Below are 13,726 nucleotides of genomic sequence, written 5' to 3'. Positions count from 1 at the left end.
GTAGGACGATCCGATTATGCGGTGAAAACCCCACGGCGTCGTAGATCTCATTAGCTTTACCTTGATCAAGCGAGGACCACCATATATTCGGACACCTCGTCCGAATCATGGGTGGATCGGCTCTTTGAGCCGATTCACGGGATAACCCGAGAGCCGATCGAGGCTCGTATTTAACGTTTACGTGTGTGCCCACGGAGAAACTAAGCGAGGCATCATCCACACCTTCCCGACCGGGTATAGGTCGGGTGGCACGCCCTTGTGATAAACATCGGTGCGTGCGACCAGAAGGCTTTGCGGGCCGTCGCTCAGAGGGACTAGGGCCAGCCGCAGCCCTAGTTGTTCCCGGCTCTACGGTGTTGCCCGTCTCTGCCCGCCAGTGGGTTTCTGACGTCAACAGTTCCATACATTGTCATATTTATGCAACTTGTTATTATCTTATATCTACATTGCATAATAAATGTTTGCATAGTTCATCGTTTAACTCTTTTTGCATTATTATCAGAATGCAGTTGTGATGAAGCAATCTTCATTCGAAGTGAGGCCCACAAAAACTTCGATATTTCTTCGATGCATCTTCTCATAGCCAGTCAACCTAGACCATTGCTTTCATCAAACAGTAAATATCTCAAGGTTGTACTTTATAAAAGACATGGTATTGCTGCTTTAAGATCTGTAGCTGATATGTTGACAAAGAGTACACAAGATTCAATCAAGGCGATTGCCAAATGTCAACGTGTTATTGATGATGCTAATAGAAGTCCTCAATGATTCTATGTAATTTTTTTATTTGGGCACATGAATTGCCTTGTAATTTTCCTACTTGTTTTATTTGTGTATGTAATTGTGTGTATCATTGATATCAGATTTTAGGCTCATGAAATTTAATGCATGTTGACTAGTCAAACAAGTAGGGCACTACAGCAGATTGGGCCGGCCCACTTACAGTAGTGTGGGACCCACTTTCATTTTGGGCCGGCCCACTTCTTTAGTAGGCCGGCCCGGTTACACGATAGTGGGATCCACATGCTTATTGGGCCGGCCCACTATCTTGTTGGGCCGGCACATTTGCTATATGGTGGTCCCACATGGTAAATGGGCCGGCCCTTTAACGGGAAGGTGGGACCCACATGTGTTTTTGGCCGGCCCACTATCTTGTTGGGCCGGCCCACTTGCTATATGGTGGACCCCACATACTAAATGGGCCGGCCCTTTAACAGGAAGGTGGGACCCACATGTGTTTTGGCCCGGCCCACTATCTTGTTGGGCGGCCCACTTGCTATATGGTGGACCCCACATACTAAATGGGCCGGCCTTTTAACAGGAAGGTGGGACCCACCTGTGCTTTTGGCCCGGCCCACTATCTTGTTGGGCTGGCCCACTTGCTATATGGTGGACCCCACACACCAAATGGGCCGGCCCTTTAACAGGAAAGTGGGACCCACCTGTGTTTTTGGCCCGGCCCACTATCTTGTTGGGCCGGCCCACTTGCTATATGGTGGACCCCACATACTAAATGGGCCGACCCTTTAACTGGAAAGTGTGACCCACCTGTGTTTTTGGCCCGGCCCACTTGCTACTCGGTGGACCCCACACACTAAATGGGCCGGCCCTTTAACAGGAAAGTGGGACCCACCTGTGTTTCGGCCGGCCCACTTGCTTCTTGGGCCGGCCCGGTAGGCTGTAAGGTGGACCCCACATGTTAAATGGGCCGGCCCATTTAAGTTTTGACCGATCAACCTTAGAGGTTAGGCCCGGCCCACGTAACTAATGGACCAGCCCGACTATATAGTTGACCGGTCAAACTATGTCGGCTGGCCCGGCCCGCTCAAGACGTGGCGAGGCCTCGTGTGGGCCTACCATCTACCACGGGGTTTCGGCCGGTTAACGCCGTTAGCGCCGGTTAACGGCGTACGCCACGTGTCGTTTGCATGACGTCAGCAGTCAACGGGCTCCCGGAAACACTTGCGCAACGGTCCGATTTTCCGTGGCGGAAGGGCGCCCAAGCGCGACGGACCGAAAAAACGTCGTTGGACTTTGCCTGACGCAGTTTCCACAACAGAACCCATATCGTCGGGTTAGGCCCATGGGCGACGAAAAATACCCCTTAGCGGACGATTTTGAGACGTTGTCTATCAGAACTTTTCTTGTAGTGATGATAGCTTTGTTGAAAGAATACCCAGATTGTTTTGCCTGGGATTATACAGAAATGCCCGGGTTAGACAGGAGCATCATTGAGCATCGGCTCCCTCTTAAGAAAGGATTTCGGCCGTTCCAGCAGCGAGCACGACAGATGAAGGCCGAAATTTTAGAAGAAGTCAAGAAAGAGATCGAGAAGATGTTGAGCGCCGGGTTCATCAGGCCATGCAGGTATGCTGAGTGGATCTCTAGTATCGTACCTGTAGAGAAAAAGGACGGCCGATGGCGCGTCGCCATAGATATTCGGGATCTCAACAGAGACATTGATCAATGCAGCTGCTGGTCATAAGGTTTTAAGTTTCATGGATGGCAATGTCGGTTACAACCAAATTTTTATGGCTCCAGAAGATATACACAAGACTGCATTCAGAGTACCAGGTTCGGTGGGCTTGTTTGAATATGTAGTCATGACATTCGGACTGAAAAATGTCGGTGCAACATACCAAAGAGCCATGAATTACATCTTTCATGATCTGATCGGCAAGTTGGTGGAGATTTACATTGATGACGTGGTAGTCAAGTCTGTCTCGGTAGAAGGACACCTGGAGGATTTGCGACGCATCCTGGACCGAACTAGAAAATTCGGGCTAAGAATGAATCCAAAGAAGTGTGCTTTTGGTGTGACGGCCGGTCAATTCTTGGGCTTCTTGGTTCATGAAAGAGGAATTGAGATCGGCCTGAAAAGTCAGGAGGCAGTACGAACAATGAAGCCACCTACCACGAAGAAGGAACTGCAGTGTCTCATCGGCAAAATCAACTTCGTCAGAAGGTTCATCTCCAATCTGTCAGGACGAATCGAGCCGTTCATGGGATTAGTAAAAATTAAACCTGATGAGGAGTTTCACTGGGGGGCAGAGCAACAGCGAGCGTTTGACGAGATTAAAGAATATCTAACGAAGCCACCCGTGTTGGTTCCGCCCCAACAAGACAGACCATTCTATATTTACCTGTCGATGGCCGACACTTCCATCGCCTCGGTGGTGGTGCAATTCTATGATGGTCCGGAAAGAGTCGCTTTTACCTCGGCAGAAGGATGTTGGATGCGAGAGACTAGGTACCACTGAGATCGAGAAGTTGTGCCTCTGCCTATTTTTTACCTGCACCAAGCTTCGTCACATCTTTCTGACAGCAGAAATTGTCATCATATGCAAATCAGATGTCATCAAACACATGCTGTCGGCTCCTGTGTTGAAAGGCCGACTCGGTAAGTGGATGTTTGCATTATCAGAATTTGATCTCCGGTATCAACCTGCGAAAGCAGTCAAGGGACAGGCGTTGGCCAATCTTCTTGCTGAACGAATCAACACTGATATAGCAGCACTGTATGTACGTGCATGTGCCATGTTTTTCGATGGATCGGCTTGTGATGATGGTTGCGGCATCGGCATTCTACTCGTGTCGCCCCGGGGGGCAACCTATTCCTTCTCCATCAGGCTATCTACCCCTTGCACCAACAATGTCGCCGAGTATGAAGCAATACGCAAGGGGATGGAGTTGCTTATTGAAGCCGGGGCGAAGCGGTGGAACTTTTGGAGACTCAAAGTTGGTGATTTCCCGGCTCACGGAAGAATACAAATGTGAGAGCGAGTCGCTCTTCCCATTATGGATGCAATGCCGTGAGCTGATGGCACAATTTAGGTACATAAACTTCAACTGGATCCCGAGGTCGCAGAATACCGAGGCGAACGATCTCGCACAGATGGCGTGAGGCTACAAGGACGTAGCAGGTGGAGCCGATGTCCAGGTACAGTTCATGGAACCAGATGACTGGAGAGCTGATATCTTCAATTACTTGAAAGATTCGGCTCGGGGGGCACCTAAACGGATAAGGTACAAGGCCATGAAGTATGTCCTTATTGGAGATGACATGTTCTACAGGACTTTGGAAGGGTTACTTCTCAGATGTCTGGGACCAGCCGAGTCAAATCGGTCCTACATGAGGTACACGAAGGCGCCTGTGGAACTCATCAATCGGCTCATAAGATGAAATGGTTGATCAGGCGATCGGGGTTTTATTGGCCCACCATGCTCGAGGATTGTTTTAATTACTATAAAGGGTGTCAAGCATGTCAGAAGTTTGGGAAAATTCAGATGGTACCCGCATCAGCAATGAACCCCATCATCAAGCCTTTGCCATTTCGAGGTTGGGGCATGGATATGATCGGCAAAATTAATCCTCCATCGAGCAAAGGCCATGTGTGGATTTTGGCCATCACAGATTATTTTACTAAATGGGTGGAGGCCGTCCCTATGAAGTCAGTAGCATCGGCCGATGTTATCAATTTTGTGAAAGAACATGTCATTCACAGGTTCGGGATTCCCCAGACTATCACGACCGATGGAGGTTCGGTCTTCATTTCTCGCGAGTTTAGAGAGTTCTGCGAGGACATGGGAATTAAGTTGATCCGATCGTCCCCATACTATGCTCAAGCAAATGGGCAAGCTGAAGCGTCCAACCAGAGCCTTATCAAGCTAATTAAGAGGAAAGTCGACGAGCACCCTAGACGTTGGCACGAGGTATTGTCAGAGGCTTTGTGGGCTTATCGTATGTCATGTCATGGAGCGATAAAAACCTCGCCATACCATCTGGTCTATGGACAAGAAGCCGTGTTGCCCTGGGAAATCACGGCTGGGTCGAGACGTGTTACGTTTCAGAATGACTTAATGACTGAAGAATATGCAGCCCTGATGAGTGATAGCATTGAGGATCTGACGGAACTTAGACTTTGGTCGCTTGAGAAAATTAAAGAGAACAAAGCCAAGGTAGCTCGCGCATATAATAAGAAGGTGAGACCAAAGGAGTTCCACGTTGGTGATCTGGTATGGGAAGGCTGTATTGCCATTGGGGACTAAGGATAAAGTGTATGGTAAATGGTCTCCAAATTGGCATGGGCCGTACAGGGTCGACCAAGTTTTAAAGGGTAACGCATACATGCTCGAGGAGCTGAGCGGGGTGAAATTCCCAGTGGCTGTCAATGGTCAGCATCTCAAGAAATATTTCACGAGTATGTGGGATGACGGACAGTGAAATATGGGGGCCGATGCATGAAATCGGCCGGTAATTTTTTTTTTAATAATATGCAAAGCACAGCCGATGCACTGACATCGACTTTAGAACTAAAAAGACGATGCGTAGCCATCGACTCTAGAGGTACAACTGTCACAAGCAGGCATCAGGTCACCGTTTGAATTTGGGGGCTGGCCTTGCTGGCGTTTTTGCTAAAAGACCGATGTGTTGCCATCGGTTCTTTGAGCATTGATCTATTTTGATAATCGGAAAAATCAAACATGGAATCCTTCTTCATTGATTAAAAGGGGATTTTTACAAGAAGAGCCGATTGCTCACAAAAGGAGGATTTACTGCCTAATGTACTACTACTAGTCCTATTCTAGTAGTCCCTAATCTAGGGGCCGTCGCTGCCCTCGTCGTCGCCGTCGTCGCCGCTATCGGCGCTGCTGCCGGCAATGTCTTCATCGCTGCTGCTGAAGCGGTCGGCAGCGGCTTCTTCTTCGTCTTCGTCGTCGTCGTCGTCGTCCTCCGACCCGGTGCGGAAGCGCTTCACCGGCGGGTACTCGTCGGAGGAGGTGTCGTCCTCCGCTTCATACTCCTCGTCGGAGGAGAGGCCCTCGTCCCAGGAGAAGGCGTCGCCGTAGCTCTCCTCCTCCCACTCCCCGTCCACGAGGAACTGGAGGTTATCCTCCCCGTCGGTCAAGGATTCGTCATCCTCTGACCAGACGGAGAAGTCCCAATCCCTCTCGTCCCACCACTTCGGGGCGCGGGCCTCGTACGCCGCTATCGGGTCGTACTCCGGCGCCGGCTCGCTGGAGGAGGAGGACTGGAAGGATAGACCCGAGGAGGCTGAGGAGGAGGAATCCATGGTGCAGAGGAGGGTTTTTTCCGATGGCTAATGCGGAACAGGAGGATGAAGAGGCGAACTGCTCGGGTGAGATTAAATAAAGGGGATGTAGTGGGAGATGATTCAATGCTTGGGCAGTTTTCGAGGACGCGGTGCCAAAATTGTCAATCGTGCAGTCCGGAGGAGTTGAGAAGACGGGGCATCATGATGGAAAGACACTGAAGCGGGTTGATACGCGTACAGCACGCGTCCGTTGGGAACCCCAAGTGGAAGGTGTGATGCGTACAGCAGCAAGTTTCCCTCAGTAAGAAACCAACGTTTATCGAACCAGTAGGAGTCAAGAAGCACGTTGAAGGTTGATGGCGGCGGGATGTAGTGCGGCGCAACACCAGAGATTCCGGCGCCAACGTGGAACCTGCACAACACAACCAAAGTACTTTGCCCCAACGAAACAGTGAGGTTGTCAATCTCACCGGCTTGCTGTAACAAAGGATTAGATGTATAGTGTGGATGATGATTGTTTGCAGAAAACAGTAGAACAAGTATTGCGGTAGATTGTATTCGATGTAAAAGAATGGACCGGGGTCCACAGTTCACTAGAGTTGTCTCCCCCATAAGATAAATAGCATGTTGGGTGAACAAATTATAGTCGGGCAATTGACAAATACAGAGAGCATAACAATGCACATACATGATATAATGAGTATTGTGAGATTTAATTGGGCATTACGACAAAGTACATAGACCGCTATCCAGCATGCATCTATGCCTAAAAAGTCCACTTTCAGGTTATCATCCGAACTCCTTCCAGTATTAAGTTGCAAACAACAGACAATTGCATTAAGTATGGTGCGTAATGTAATCAATAACTACATCCTCGGACATAGCATCAATGTTTTATCCCTAGTGGCAACAGCACATCCACAACCTTAGAACTTTCTGTCACTGTCCCAGATTTAATGGAGGCATGAACCCACTATCGAGCATAAATACTCCCTCTTGGAGTTAAGAGTAAAAACTTGGCCAGAGCCTCTACTAAACAACACATAGGTAATAGATTGATAATCAACATAACATAGTATTCTCTATCCATCGGATCCCGACAAACACAACATATAGAATTACAGATAGATGATCTTGATCATGTTAGGCAGCTCACAAGATCCGACAATGAAGCACATAAGGAGAAGACGACCATCTAGCTACTGCTATGGACCCATAGTCCAGGGGTGAACTACTCACTCATCACTCCGGAGGCGACCATGGCGGTGAAGAGTCCTCCGGGAGATGATTCCCCTCTCCGGCAGGGTGCCGGAGGCGATCTCCGAGAATCCCCCGAGATGGGATTGGCGGCGGCGGCGTCTCAGTAAGGTTTTCCGTATCGTGGCTCTCGGTACTGGGGGTTTCACGACGAAGGCTTTAAGTAGGCGGAAGGGCAAAGCGGGGGGCCACACGAGGGCCCCACACGCCAGGCCGGCGCGGCCAAGGGCTGGGCCGCGCCGCCCTGTTGTGTCGGCGCCTCGTGGCCCCACTTCCTTTCCCCCTCGGTCTTCTGGAAGCTTCGTGCAAAAATAGGACCCCGGGCGTTGATTTCGTCCAATTCCGAGAATATTTCCTTTGTAGGATTTACTGAAACCAAAAACAGCGAAAACAAGAATCGGCTCTTCGGCATCTCGTTAATAGGTTAGTGCCGGAAAATGCATAAATACGACATATAATGTGTATAGAACATGTAGATATCATCAATAATGTGGCATGGAACATAAGAAATTATCGATACGTCGGAGACGTATCACGGTTCTGCTCTGCAACGCGTAACCCGATGAAGAAAAAACAGAGTGGTTTTGGAATTATTATTGCCAAAACCAGGGGTGTGTTATCACCAGAATTTAGCCAGAGCAGGAGATGGGCCGTGATTGAGATGGGCTTAGAGGACATGCATATAAAGTGTCTCTGAATCGGCCTTGTGCGAGAGTTTGGGCTAGATTGCCCGTGTATCTGTATTTTATGGTAGATTTTGTTAGAATTAAGAGATAGAGTTTAGCTCGTACACGGTTAGGTTTATTTCCAAATTAGAAAGTCCACGGACTATAAATATGTACCTAGGGTTATTGAGAAAGGAGGACGATCACGTTCACAACAAACCAATCTAGGCGCATCGCCACCCCTTGTTTCGAGGGTTTCTTCCGGGTAAGCAACATGCTTCCTAGATCGCATCTTGCGATCTAGGCAGTATCAGTTTATTCGTTGTTGGTGTTGCTCGTACTGAAGCCTTTTTGATGGCGAGCAACACCCTTATCGTAGATGTTTTGGGGCTGACGTCGATACTTTTATGATATGATTGCTTAGCTATGCTGCCCCTCAATATCTAGCTGCCTTTGCACCTATCTTGGGTGTAAGGGCAGCATCCTGCTTAATCTCTATTTAGTAGATCTGATCCGTTATAGTTGTTCCTTGTTCTCCAAGGATTGGTTTGATATCCGCATGGTTAGGCCTTACAAACGGGTTGAATGATCCAGTAGTGCGTAAAGGTATGGTTTGCTGATCCTAGAGGGATTGTTCCGGGGATCGACTTCGTGTTGGTTTTTAGGCCTCTTTAGGACTGGTTTTCCATTATCTTTCGTATCTGCCAGGCTCAACTACGCGTAGGATGTTCCGGTTATGCGGTGAAAACCCTATACTGTCGTAGATTTATTTAACTGTATATTGATAAAGCAGGACCCCCGTGTTATCGTAAATCCAACGTGAACCATGCGGTAATCGGCTCTTTGAGCCGATTCACAGGGTAACCTGAGAGCCGATCGGGCTCGTATTTAATGTTTACGTGTCTGCCATGCAGGAAACTAACTGAAGCAATCCATCACCTTCCTGACCAGGTATAGGTCAGGTGGCACGCCCTTGCATTAGCCAGGACGTGTGCCGGAGCATTGCGGGCCATCGCCCGAGGGACCAGGGCCCACCAGCAGTCCTGGAAGCGTCCCGGCTCTCCGTGTTGCCCGTCGCTGCTCGCCGGTGGGTTTTGGTAGGCAACAACAATATAAAGCTAGTCGGATCTCTTTACTAAATCTATTAGCCTCTACGAAGTTGCTCAATATCTATGACCTTCGCATAATGCTCTCCACCTGAGGCAATGACCTCGGTAAGAAAGAATCCCGTGATTTCCTCTTGAATTGCTCGTATTTGATCCTCCGTTATGAGAGTGTACCGCAGGCGTATCATCTATATTTAAAAAAGGAGATCAATATATATATATATATATGAATGGAACTCAATACAATTGATGGTACTAAGACTAATTGTGAAAATTTGTTATCGTACACGAGTGTGGTGTATACGGGCATCCCCACCCTTGGGACAGGCCATGTCACGAATGAAGTTTACGTAGCATCCACATAAGTTATTCCCGGGTTCCTGCCTCATACACTTTACGAAAAAATAGTTCGGTCAAACTAATAATCAAGCATCGTATTGAAAGTAAATATCATATATAGAGTTTCACGGACATAGCTATATATATAGTACTACTTACGGGGTAATCTTGAAATGTAAGCTCCGGTTTCCATTTACCGGAACAGTATTGATGAACCGTTTCCAAGCCCTGCCCGGCAAAAAATAATGAGTAAATGAGTTATTGATTAGTTGATGATATCGTCGAATTAGAACAGATGAAGATGCCAATACGAAATTGATTGAAATTACCTCTGGAGGATGGCAGCCATGTCCGCCCATTCCGCATGTTCTTTACGTTTCGAGCCATGACATTTACGACTCCTTTGTGAAGATCAATGATTTGGAGAATAAAGTGGAATCTGCACAAGCATAGCTCAATGATTACGAGAATAAAGTGGAAGCTGCACAAGCATAATGTATGTTATATATAACACTCACTTGAAGTTGTAGGGAAAGAATATATCCTCTTTGTTTGCTTGCTTCACTAAAAACATTACCATGTTGTCCTCTGTGTCCTTGGGGTACTGTAGAACCGTAACTTCATGAATTGTGTCTGGGTTAATGAACCCCAGCTCGAGGAGCTTGCCTCTTTTGCATTCGAGCTTCTTCATTCTGCATAATTAAATGTATAGCGTACACAAAGAATATAGTGAGGATAATTGTTGTGCAAATGAATGAGCTGAGCTACAGACTTAATTACATAAATAAATCGCTTACAGGCGGTAGCAACTGTTGTCGAGGGCGTCTTGATTGAATAACTGAAACAGTTCTTCTAACTCAAGGTTTATCTCCTCGTCCCCCCGGAAGTAATGCTCATCTATAAGATACACCGTGAGGTAGCGATCACCTCTTCGACAGGCTTTCAGGTACCATTCATGCAACCTTCGCATCTGAGTCCCTAGACGCGCGAGCTCGCCAGGTTTGACGAGATCGGATCCGTATCTATACTTGTTTACGACTTGAGCCGTTGGATAGTAATCTTCGTACTCAACCGATGCTCCCCGAGCTCTAGCCTCCCGTTCGATCATCGATGCCGTCTCGGATCATCATAGGGCTGCACGACGAAGTGGGGTATGGCCCGAATGTCCCGCTATCCAAGCTGGGCGACTTTTTTGCTTTGCTCGCTCTAGAGGACTGTCCAAGAGAGCGGTCATAATCAGCTCTCAGCTCGGGTCTCTTCATTCTCGTCTCGGCAAAGTGCTTCACTGTATGCGGTGGAATAAACATCTTCTTCGGCGCAAGAAACGCCTTTTGCTCTTCGATCTGCTCATGTGGTAACAACTGCGAGTCTCGTGCCCTCATCGGAGTTGATGATCTCTTCGGAGCTGTAGGAGGTGCCGCGGTTAGCTTCCTCTTTTGCTTAGGTGGAGGCGGCGGAGTCTCTCGACGAGGAGGAGGAGGCGGCGGAGTATTTTCACGCGGAGGAGACTGCTCATGCACAGGGGAATCATCATCGCGCAGAGGAGAATCATCACGCGGAGGAGACTGCGCAGGTGGCGGAGGAGGCGGACGAGGTGGCCTGCTTGGTGGCTTCTCACCTGGAAACACAATGTTCTCCTTCCGCCATTGAACGGTGGTTCTACGGGCTTCTCCCAGTTCTTTGATTTCCCCATCTTCACCTGCAGGGTGCTCAAGCACCAACCCCTCATAATCTCTCAACACTTCATCCACCATCACAACAGCAAAGTCGTCTTGGACCGAACGGCAATGGTAAGACCTTGTAGGTAAGAGGATGCCGACCGCCGCCTTGAAGGATAGGTTGAAAACTTTAACATGCAGCTCACAAGGACGGCTCCGATACGTCTCCGACGTATCGATAATTTCTTATGTTCTATGCCATATTATTGATGATACCTACATGTTTTATGCACACTTTATGTCATATTCGTGCATTTTCCGGAACTAACCTATTAACAAGATGCCGAAGTGCCGAGTCTGTTGTTTTCTCGCTGTTTTTGGTTTCAGAAATCCTAGTAACGAAATATTCTCGGAATTGGACGAAATCAAAGCCCGAGGGCCTATTTTTCCACGAAGCTTCCGAAGTCCGAAGACGAGACGAAGAGGGGCCACGGGGTGGCCAAACCCTAGGGCGGCGCGGACCCCCCTTGGCCGCGCGGCCTCGTGGTGTGGGCCCCCGTGCCGCCTCTTGACTTGCCCTTCCGCCTACTTAAAGCCTCCGTGACGAAACCCCCAGCACCGAGAGCCACGATACGGAAAACCTTACCGAGACGCCGTCGCCGCCGATCCCATCTCGGGGGATCCGAGAGATCGCCTCCGGCACCCTGCCGGAGAGGGAATCATCTCCCGGAGGACTCTACACCGCCATGGTCGCCTCCGGAGTGATGAGTGAGTAGTCTACCCCTGGACTATGGGTCCATAGCAGTAGCTAGATGGTTGTCTTCTCCTCATTGTGCTTCATTGTTGGATCTTGTGAGCTGCCTAACATGATCAAGATCATCTATATGTAATTCTATATGTTGTGTTTGTCGGGATCCGATGGATAGAGAATACTATGTCATGTTAATTATCAAGTTATTATACATGTGTTGTTTATGATCTTGCATGCTCTTCGTTTCTAGTAGAGGCTCTGGCCAAGTTTTTACTTTTAACTCCAAGAGGGAGTACTTATGCTCGATAGTGGGTTCATGCCTGCATTGACACTGGGACGATGACGTGAAAGTTCTAAGGTTGTGTTGTGCTTGTTGCCACTAGGGATAAAACATTGGCGCTATGTCCGAGGATGTAGTTTTTGATTACATTACGCACCATACTTAATGCAATTGTCTCGTTGTTAGCAACTTAATACTGGAGGGGTTCGGATGATAACCTGAAGGTGGACTTTTTAGGCATAGATGCAGTTGGATGGCGGTCTATGTACTTTGTCGTAATGCCCAATTAAATCTCACTATACTTATCATGTCATGTATGTGCATTGTTATGCCCTCTCTATTTGTCAATTGCCCGACTGTAATTTGTTCACCCAACATGCTTTTATCTTATGGGAGAGACACCTCTAGTGAACCTGTGGACCCCGGTCCATTCTTTAATACCGAAATACAAATCTGCTGCAATACTTGTTTTACTATTTTCTCTGCAAACAATCATCTTCCACACAATACGGTTAATCCTTTGTTACAGCAAGCCGGTGAGATTGACAACCTCACTGTTTCGTTGGGGCAAAGTACTTTGGTTGTGTTGTGCAGGTTCCACGTTGGCGCGGAATCTCTGGTGTTGCGCCGCACTACATCCCGCCGCCATCAACCTTCAACGTGCTTCTTGGCTCCTCCTGGTTCGATAAACCTTGGTTTCTTTCGAGGGAAAACTTGCTGCTGTGCGCATCATACCTTCCTCTTGGGGTTGCCCAACGAACGTGTGAAATACACGCCATCAAGCTCTTTTTCAGCGTCGTTGCCGGGGAGATCAAGACACGCTGCAAGGGGAGTCTCCACTTCTCAATCTCTTTACTTTGTTTTTGTCTTGCTTTATTTTATTCACTACTTTGTTTGCTGCACTTATATCAAAACACAAAAAAATTAGTTGCTAGCTTTACTTTATTTGCTTGTCTTGTTTGCTATATCAAAAACACAAAAAAATTAGTTTACTTGCATTTACTTTATCTAGTTTGCTTTATTTACTACTGCTAAAATGGCCAACCCTGAAAATACTAAGTTGTGTGACTTCACTAGCACAAATAATAATGATTTCTTATGCACACCTATTGCTCCACCTGCTACTACGAGCAGAATTCTTTGAAATTAAACCTGCTTTCTTGAATCTTGTTATGAATGATCAATTTTCCGGAATTAGTTCGATGATGCTTGCTTGCCCATCTCAATAATTTTGTTGAACTATGTGAAATGCAAAAATATAAAGATGTAGATGGTGATATTATTAAATTGAAATTGTTCCCTTTCTCATTAAGAGGAAGAGCTAAAGATTGGTTGCTATCTCTGCCTAAGAATAGTATTGATTCATGGACTAAATGCAAGGATGCTTTTATTGGTAGATATTATCCCCCTGCTAAAATTATATCTTTGAGGAGTAGCATAATGAATTTTAAACAATTAGATAATGAACATGTTGCTCAAGCTTGGGAAAGAATGAAATCTCTCGGTTAAAAATTGCCCAACCCATGGATCGACTACTTGGATGATCATCCAAACCTTCTATGCAGGACTAAATTTTTCTTCGCGGAATTTATTGGATTCAGCTAGCTGGAGGTA

Source organism: Lolium rigidum, chromosome 4, assembly GCF_022539505.1.
Source record: "Lolium rigidum isolate FL_2022 chromosome 4, APGP_CSIRO_Lrig_0.1, whole genome shotgun sequence".
In the NCBI taxonomy this organism is placed as follows: Eukaryota; Viridiplantae; Streptophyta; class Magnoliopsida; order Poales; family Poaceae; genus Lolium; species Lolium rigidum.
Note: the sequence above shows the minus strand (reverse complement) of the source record.